Genomic DNA, 8,781 nt, shown 5'->3' on the forward strand with positions numbered 1-8,781 from the left:
TTTTTAATTAGAATTAGAATAACGGAATATGAATTGTAGCCTCAAAATATCAATTGTAGCAAAAATTTTGCTTGAGCTACTGCTTTTGCTCTGCCGAGATTGGGAGCAGGTGTGGGTAAAATAAACTATGTTTTTATATATGTTTATTTACTATAGTTATGAATTGGGCTATGTGTGCTATATATGTGTACATTCTTAAACCAGAAAAATTTTGTATGATTTTTGAAGCCTAAAATGATAATTGAGTCACCGGGGTACAGAGAATAGAAAATACTCTGTTAGGATGAGGGAACGGATGAGGAGAAATGGTGAAGTTCAAACAGTTCTGTCTGAAGGGTGGAGCGAGTTTGTTAACTCAAACAACTTGCAGATTGGAGACCAAGTACAATTTGTTCTAGAGGAGATATATGAAATGTTGTATCGGGTTCAGATTTGGCGTGGTGATGAAGAAATAACAGTTGTTGACCCACACAATGGGATAGAGCACGACGGGTCTATTAGTGACGTCGAGTCCTTCGATTATGTGCTCATCGACTTTCTTTATAAAGATTCATCCTTCCATTTCACGTTCACCAAAGGCTACATTGACAAGCCCACAATTGTATGTTTTCACTTCTAATCTATCTTTTTTTCATTCTAATCTATCTTATTTTTCAATCTCAATTATATCATGAATTGTTTTCTAATGTAATGACTGTATATTCCATTATTCTAATTGTTATTATTAGCGTGTGTTTTATTCCATTATTCTTTTTTTTTTTTACACCATTTTATTCCATTATTCTAATTGTTAATATTAACATGTTTTTATTTCCAAGTAGATGTCAAATACTTAAACAATTTTAATTACACTTATAATAATGGAATATGACTTGTAGCACAAATTTTGCTTGATCTACTGCTTTTGCTCTGCCGAGATTGGGGGCAGGTTTGGGTTTAATAAACTATGTTTTTATATATGTTTATTTACCGGAGTTATGCATTGGGCTATGTGTGCTATATATGCGGGTTATGTGTACACAACAACAACAGCAACAACAACAACAAAATTATCAAATGCGAGATCCAAAAAGGGATTCGAAAATTGATTGACGGTGAGAAGATTGAAGAAGGTGAAAAATCAGTGATTGAGTTGGCAATTATGGATCCCCCGAACCTGATCATTATCTTCAGTTGATCTTTGATCTTTCATGAATACGGGTAGAATTCGGAGTATTTTGCGTTTTTTAACCTTTGATTAATCATGTATATTCGTAGATTATCGTTTTTGGACTTTTGTTTTATTTTTATCTTATTTTCAATCAAGTTTGATTGCGAAACTATGTTAAGCCTGACTAGACTTTTGGGTAGCACAACTTTGTTCTCCTTAATCTAATTTTCATGTATATTTACTATTGATGTAAGGAGAATTGATCAGATATTTTGTGGTCCTTCATCTTGTTTACTTATTTATGTAAGGGTAAATTATGAACTACTTGCTTTAATTAACATACCTTTTACCTTACAATAAGATAATCGCTTTAGTTAACCTTACAATAATTTTTCAACTTTTAAAAATTTTATCGTCGAAACAAATCTTTAATTATCAACTCTTAAAAATGTTAAAAGGAAACTTTTCTTCAAAAAAAAAAAAAAAACAATTGTTAAAGAAAAGGTCAATATAATGCATTTGTCTTTAATTATTAACTTGGATTATGTACTAGTATTAAAAAAATGTATAGGGAAACTAAACTGGGCCACACATGCCAATTACTAAAAAAATGTATAGGGAAACTAAACTGGGCCACACATGCCAGTTACTAAGGAACAAAGTTTATCAAACAAGGCACGTAGCCACGTATGCTTAACTGGGCCCTTATGCTAAATTAGGCCCGTTTGCTTAACTGGGCCCTTATGCTAAATTGGGCCAGAGGATTTGTGACATGTGTGTTCATGCAAAACCCACCCAACCAAAAACACACAAGGTTTGAAAACAAACAAGGCCCTAAAGGTAACCCATAAAATTAATAGAACACAAATTGGTTGGGTCCTAAATTTTGGACCTAATCTGTATAATACAACAACGTAACATTCACAATTTATAAAACTCGTCACATAATGTTACATGATTTCGTTGAAATCATTAACGTCCATATGGATTCACCTATAAGTTGTTGTTACATAGAAGAATGAGGTTTCTCGTCAATTGGCAAAAAGTTAAGCCTTGCATACATTTTTTGTGGATTTCATCCTCCATTTGTCTCGGGAGATAAATCTGCAAGAACAACAACATTTCAATACTCACAATTGACAAAATCAGAAGACTGCTACTACAATTTATACCTTACCGTCTTTGATTCCTGGTAGGAGCTTGCTGACACAGAATCTAACACTGTGAACAAGTACTCAGAAGACGGGAGTGCTTTATAAACAACACAAATCCGGAACAGTATGGGTTGAGAAAGATTTTCACCCAATGCATCAGCACCAACAACTAGTTCGCGATGCAGCTGAGAATAGAACCAAAATAAAATTAACTCCACACTGAAAACAATAAAAGTCCTCCATAACTTTGAAACAAAATTGAACTAAACAATACATAATTATACCTCGGATACAACCACAAGGACAAGGGACCCTTTGTCCTCCATAAAACGCATTATGGATGATTGCGTCGCTGAAACTGATTCACTCCCTCCGATGAAACATACGACTTCTTACTTAAAAAGGTCAACGAAAAATAAACAATGACATATGTGGAGCTTCAAAGTAAAAGGGGAAATACGATACCTAACTGCTTTACCTGTACAATTCCTAGAAGGAACTCTCGTTGGTGCCAATTACATGAACCAATTGTCCATTTAGAAAGCTTACATATACAGAGTCAAAGTGATCATTAAAGGATGAAAAAAAAATACAATTAGTACATACACATGATAAACATTATTACATATAGACATACCAAGGATGTTAGCAGGGACAGAGCATCTGTTGAGATCCACCTGAGAAGAACAAGGGTAAAACATGGGGTCAGAAAGAAAGAAGTACAAGAATTTCACCGTTTGCGTACAATATTGATAGAGAAGAAACATGAAAGATGAGATTTTATAGAGATGACAGAAGTAAGATCAAACCTAACAAACACATCCATTAGGGGACTAGGTTGTGTTCCACCGTTTTCATGAAATTTCCCATAATTCTCAGATGTATAAGCCTCTGTTGGTGTTGCTGAAATCTTGTACGTCAGAGTTATTATCATTGTTTATTCTAGTGATGCAGCATTTCTTCACTACCCTGGTGTCCACCAACCCAGGTTCATCTCCATCCATGTTGCAAAAATGAGGTGTATATTCCTTTTCAATTTTCTTCTTTGTGTATCGACGTCGTGCTCTAGGTTTCGGAACATACGATACATACAGAGAAGAAGCATCTTGGATTCCTGGTCCACTGTTATCTCTGGCATCTTTTGGATGAGTCTCACCATATACAACATCCAACACCTATGCGACATGAACAGATGACATTCTCAAGAGTACAAACATTTTAAATATTAAGCACCTCCCAAATTCGATGTCACCTACCCCTATATGCTTCTCAAGATTACAAACATTTTAAATATTAAGCACCACCCAAATTCAATGTCATCTACCCCTATATGTCCAAAGTCTTCCACCGTATTTGGCCGATCTAGCTTGCTAGCAGCCCATATCTGTTTCATGTTCAACACCTTCAATCTAGGGAACACACCCCACCTAACCGGCTCCCTACGCAGCATGTCAAGGTAGAAAACCTAATCAAGATGCAATTTCACTATCATTAGTATCAAGCAATACTGTTTTTATCAACTAAATAATAAACTTAAAAGCTAAATAACGGGAGTTACCACAATAAATATTACACATCTGCCACATCCACCAGCATAGCCTTCACAGTAAAACTGACGTGCAAATGACATGACACTAGCCATCAGCTTTTCTAGCACTAATTCACACCAATCATACTCAACAGCTTGTACAGCACAACAAAGCGCAGGAACCAGATCAGAAGCCAACCGAGGAGACTGCGTTGGAGTTAATATCATCTCCAAAACAACTAACAGAAACAACATCTTGAACTCTTCCTCCTCATGTACCTCCCACCGCCCTTCTAACCGATCCAATACTTTTGAAGTCATTGGAATACCATTTAATGTGTACATCCTACCACCATGGTTTGATTTAGTCACCCATGTCTTCCCATACTGTTTCTGAATTTGCGTCACCTTGTCCTTCATTTCTCTATTTAATGTTTTCCGAGTTGGTATTTCCTTCCCACCGTTGGGAATCCCCAAAACCCAATGAAATTGATTAGGAGACAACTTCATGTGCATCCCATCAGGAGCAATTAGTACCTTACCAAACGGATCAATTTGAGTCATTAACTAGTATGCCAACTGCCTAGGCAGATACATCTCAACAAAATTTAATAGGCTCCCGAACCCCATTTCCCTAACCCACCGCTGTCGTTGCTCATCAAATGTTTGACATATCCGTCCAAAACTCTCAACCCGATAATTGATATTGGGTGCCTGTTAATAAAACATCAACCTTAGGTTGCATCACCATACTCATTAAAACATAAAAAAGGATCAAACAACTTTCTCACCCTCCTCCCAGGCTTAGTCAATTCCTTAAGAACTTTGCCTCTGCCTTTTACAACTCCACCAATTGTCAAATTATCATCCTATTAATAATAATGCATGCTTATATGAGAAACGATTCCTAATGTATCAGAAATAATTACCAAGTTTTCACACAATATTTAAGATACTTGAAACATTTTAGGGACCAATGGGTGTCGATCCTTCATCACCACAGTATTCAATAACCTACCAAAGGGTATTCAACAACCTATCAAAGGGTATTCAACAACCTATCACAAGGAATCAATGAACACAACACTATCACCACATAGATTCATATTCCATCTTCAATGGCAAACAATCAAATGGAATCAATGAGAACACAGCCCTATAACAGAGATGCATATTCCATTAGCAATGAGTTTTTTAGATAACAAAACACTTTAGGTCTTCAATAGCCAACAATTTACAAATTCAGGTAATGAATGAACTTACTAAATTTATTTATTTACCTTACACATTACGATTTTCACTACAGTATACAAATATACAAAATAACAATAACACATTTATAACATTGATAAATCGCAGAAAATGAACACTTTACCAAAATTAACTAAACACTTTATCATAACATATAATTATCAAATCAATTAACACCAACATAGGTACATGAACAACTTACCTTCGAAAACCACGATTTGGAGCTTGCAAAGCTGGAAACTGGCCAACACCGACGATTTAGACCTCGCAAACCTTACACCAACCTCCCACTCAAATTCACAATCTCTTTCCTGGCGACACCACTGTTACACTGCACAACCCCACCCGAATTCACCCGAATTCAAACTCAATCTCCCACTCTATAAAATTTAACACTTAAATTGGACCATATACTGACATTACTAAATATTAGGGGTGTCAATCGGGTTTTGGGTTCAGTTTTGGGTTCGATTTATCGGTTTTTGGTTTGTAACGGGTTGGTTTTTAACAGGTTGGAATTATTATCGGGTTAGTTTTTAATAATTTCAAATCGTATCGGTTTGGTTTATTTTTATCACGTTTTCTTTTTGGGTCAGATTCTAATCGGGTCGGGTTATAATTTGTCCGGGTCATAATCGATTCGGGTTAAATTTGGTCGGTTTAAAAACAGGGTTTATCAGTTTAAATCGGGTTTTGGGTCAAAACATATCGAGTCCTAATCGAGTTGTGTTGTAATCGATTCAAGTCATAATCGGTTCGAGTTGAACTCAGTAGGTTTGACAACTTATTTTTTAACATTCTTTAATTAGTTATTCCATTAGATCATACGGAGGATTAATTAGTTGTTTAGCTTTATGTCCTTTTGTTGTATAATGATTTTTAGGATCAAATGATTATAACAAATCTAGATTTACCTTTTGATTTAGATTTTTTTTAATAAAATTTAGTGCTCCATAAGTCATTACTCCTAAAAGGACGATAATATTTTAGCATAAGAGTTTCATTGACATTAAAATTCCAAACCTATCAATAACTATATACTAAAAGACATACCAACAATGACACGTGTCATCTTCTGGTGTGTGTTTAGTATAAACTTTTTACTTTTAAAAAATTGATAGAAAATATGTACAAAATATTTACTTCCAAAATTTAGGTAAAAAAATCGTAGAATAATATATTTATAAACTTAAATATCTAACCATACCTTTGTATAAATAAATTTCTATATTAGTAATTACTTTTTAATATATAATGACTATTTATAGTAAAAAAAACATAAATATATATTTTTCAACTTAACATAGTTGGTGAATGAAAAATTATCATATTTGAAAAAAAACATGCCATCAAAGTTCAAAATAGAAGAAATCTATATAATATGTATTTAAAAAAGATAAAAAAAAAAATATCTTTTAAGTAGCTTGTTTGAGATTAGAAATTATATATATATATATATATATATATATATATATATATATATATATATATATATATATATATATATATATATATATATATATATATATATATATATATATATATATATATATATATATATATATATATATATATATATATTAAAGATTGATACTCCGTGGCAAAGATTGAAAAACCGTGTATGGCACGGGATCTAACCCAGTTTAATATAAATAGTTCGTATTTCAAATTAAACCCTTTTTTTTCTTACTATCGATAAAATATTAAAAAAAAAAACCTCGTTACGGGTTGTAAATTGTTCGGTCATAATTTAGTATGGGTTATAAACGGTTCGGTCCTAACTAGTTACAGGTTCTAAGCAATTTGGGTTTATTGGGTTTTTGTCGGGTTTAAACGGTTTCAGTTTACAGTGGGTCGGGTTTCTACCGGGTTCGAAAGTACTCGGTTCGGGTTGTTCTCGATTTTGGGTTGTATCAGTTTGGCTTGATAAAGCGTACAGTTCATTATCCGTTCTCAAACATTCGGATCGGTTAAGTTGCAAGTATTGAAAAATCGGGTCGGGTCGGTTTACGGTTTTAAAATAACAGGTTCTTATCGATTTGGTTCCTTTTCGAAACGGTTCGAATTCACCAATTTGAGTTAGTTTTTGACAGCTCTACTAAGCATTGATGCCCAAGTTGCTAATAATCAAAGCTTCAACAATCAGTTAGACTTCCCTCTTTTTTAGTTCCTCTACTTTGATTTTGCAATTTTTACATACCCTATCTTGAGTCCTTGACCATACTTTTCACTACTATATAAAATACAAATGTAAAAATGTATGTGACTCAATATATATTTTTAAAAAATATAAAATTTTTACATGTTTTACTCCGTACTAAAATATAGTTATAAAGTCAAAGCTGCACATTGTCACATTTAAAAGTCAAAGTGGAAGAACTAAAAATATGGAGGAGGTATAGATAATTGTTTATTAAGCAAAGTGAAAAAAAAATTAATAATAATAAATAAAAACAAGTTTTATGCAACAAGAGATTAACACGACTCTTGGTTAAGGAAAAACTGAAGTCTGCTATTTGGAATTAGGAAGAGAATAGTGATCTTGGGTGGTAAAACAGATAAAGTATTATCAAGAAACTAACCTAAGAGTAGATACAAGGTCACTGGGTAAAAATTGTTGTGATTCTTCTTTTGTTCTTGGAAGAAAATCAACTGATAATATTTTCAAATCTTCTAAATGAGTAAGCCAGCAACTTAGCAAGTAAGTTAGTGACAAATAGCTACATCAAGATAATATGAAACACTACATTAAATGGAAGCATGAAAACTAAATAATGTTAAACAGAATTCTACACTTGTTAAGAGGCAGATAGTATCTAAATGAAACACATACATACAAAAAACATAGACTAGAAATGGGTGAGACACCATGAGGGTAAACTCTGGGGAAAAATGATCTTCTACAGGAGTTCATATTCTTGTCAATGCAAAAGTAACTACGACTCCAAGTACTGATCCATTTTCATGAATTGGCATGAAATTAGAACCTCCACCGGACACAAAAACGGCCAACCTTTTAATTTCCTGCTAGGCTTTTAATTGCGTTGTACTAAATCGTCAGAAATATCTTCTACTTTACAAGAGCTGACTGAACATAAGAATTGTCTTCCACTACTCCTAATGCTACAAGTTGATAACCTATATGTTTTATCAACTGTCACAGAACTTCATAACCAAAGAGACAACGAAGTTTCAATTCTTTGGCCACTTAAAGTGATCATTCTAAATTGTCTAATATTGTATTCAATATGAATTAATTTAGTTCAAATCAGTCCCATCCAAATGGGGAGTTATAGGTTCAATTTCGATTCTTCGATTACCGATCTGCTTATCAGTTCATAACAACCAATACTTTTTAGCTTGGGTTGGGCAATTCAATTCAACCTAACATTGTTATATTTTACTTCAATATCATACTAGCACAACAAATGCAATTTTAACTCCTATATCATTAAATTGCAATATTTCACTCCAAATGCAATTTTCACTCCAATATCATAATATTGCAATGTTTTACTCCAATATCATACCAGCGCAACAAATGCAATTTTAACCTTCAGTACCCAAAATAAAATCGAATGGAATTACAAAGGTATAAATATGGACCAAATTAGAAAATTTTAGGAACAAATAACACAAAACAAAACTCTCTAACAATGCTCATGAATCTCTGAAAAAAAAAACATTTGATAATGTTT

At 33.2% G+C, this 8,781-nt stretch overlaps 1 pseudogene; it reads right to left on the reverse strand.

The window, feature by feature from the left end:
• The window catches only part of LOC145636817 (phosphoribosylglycinamide formyltransferase, chloroplastic-like), a 68,731-nt pseudogene extending 60,688 nt beyond the window's left edge, over positions 1-8,043 (reverse strand).
• Positions 8,044-8,781: the final 738 nt, after the last annotated feature.

Source organism: Chenopodium album, chromosome 6, assembly GCF_948465745.1.
Source record: "Chenopodium album chromosome 6, dcCheAlbu1.1, whole genome shotgun sequence".
NCBI lineage: Eukaryota > Viridiplantae > Streptophyta > Magnoliopsida > Caryophyllales > Amaranthaceae > Chenopodium > Chenopodium album.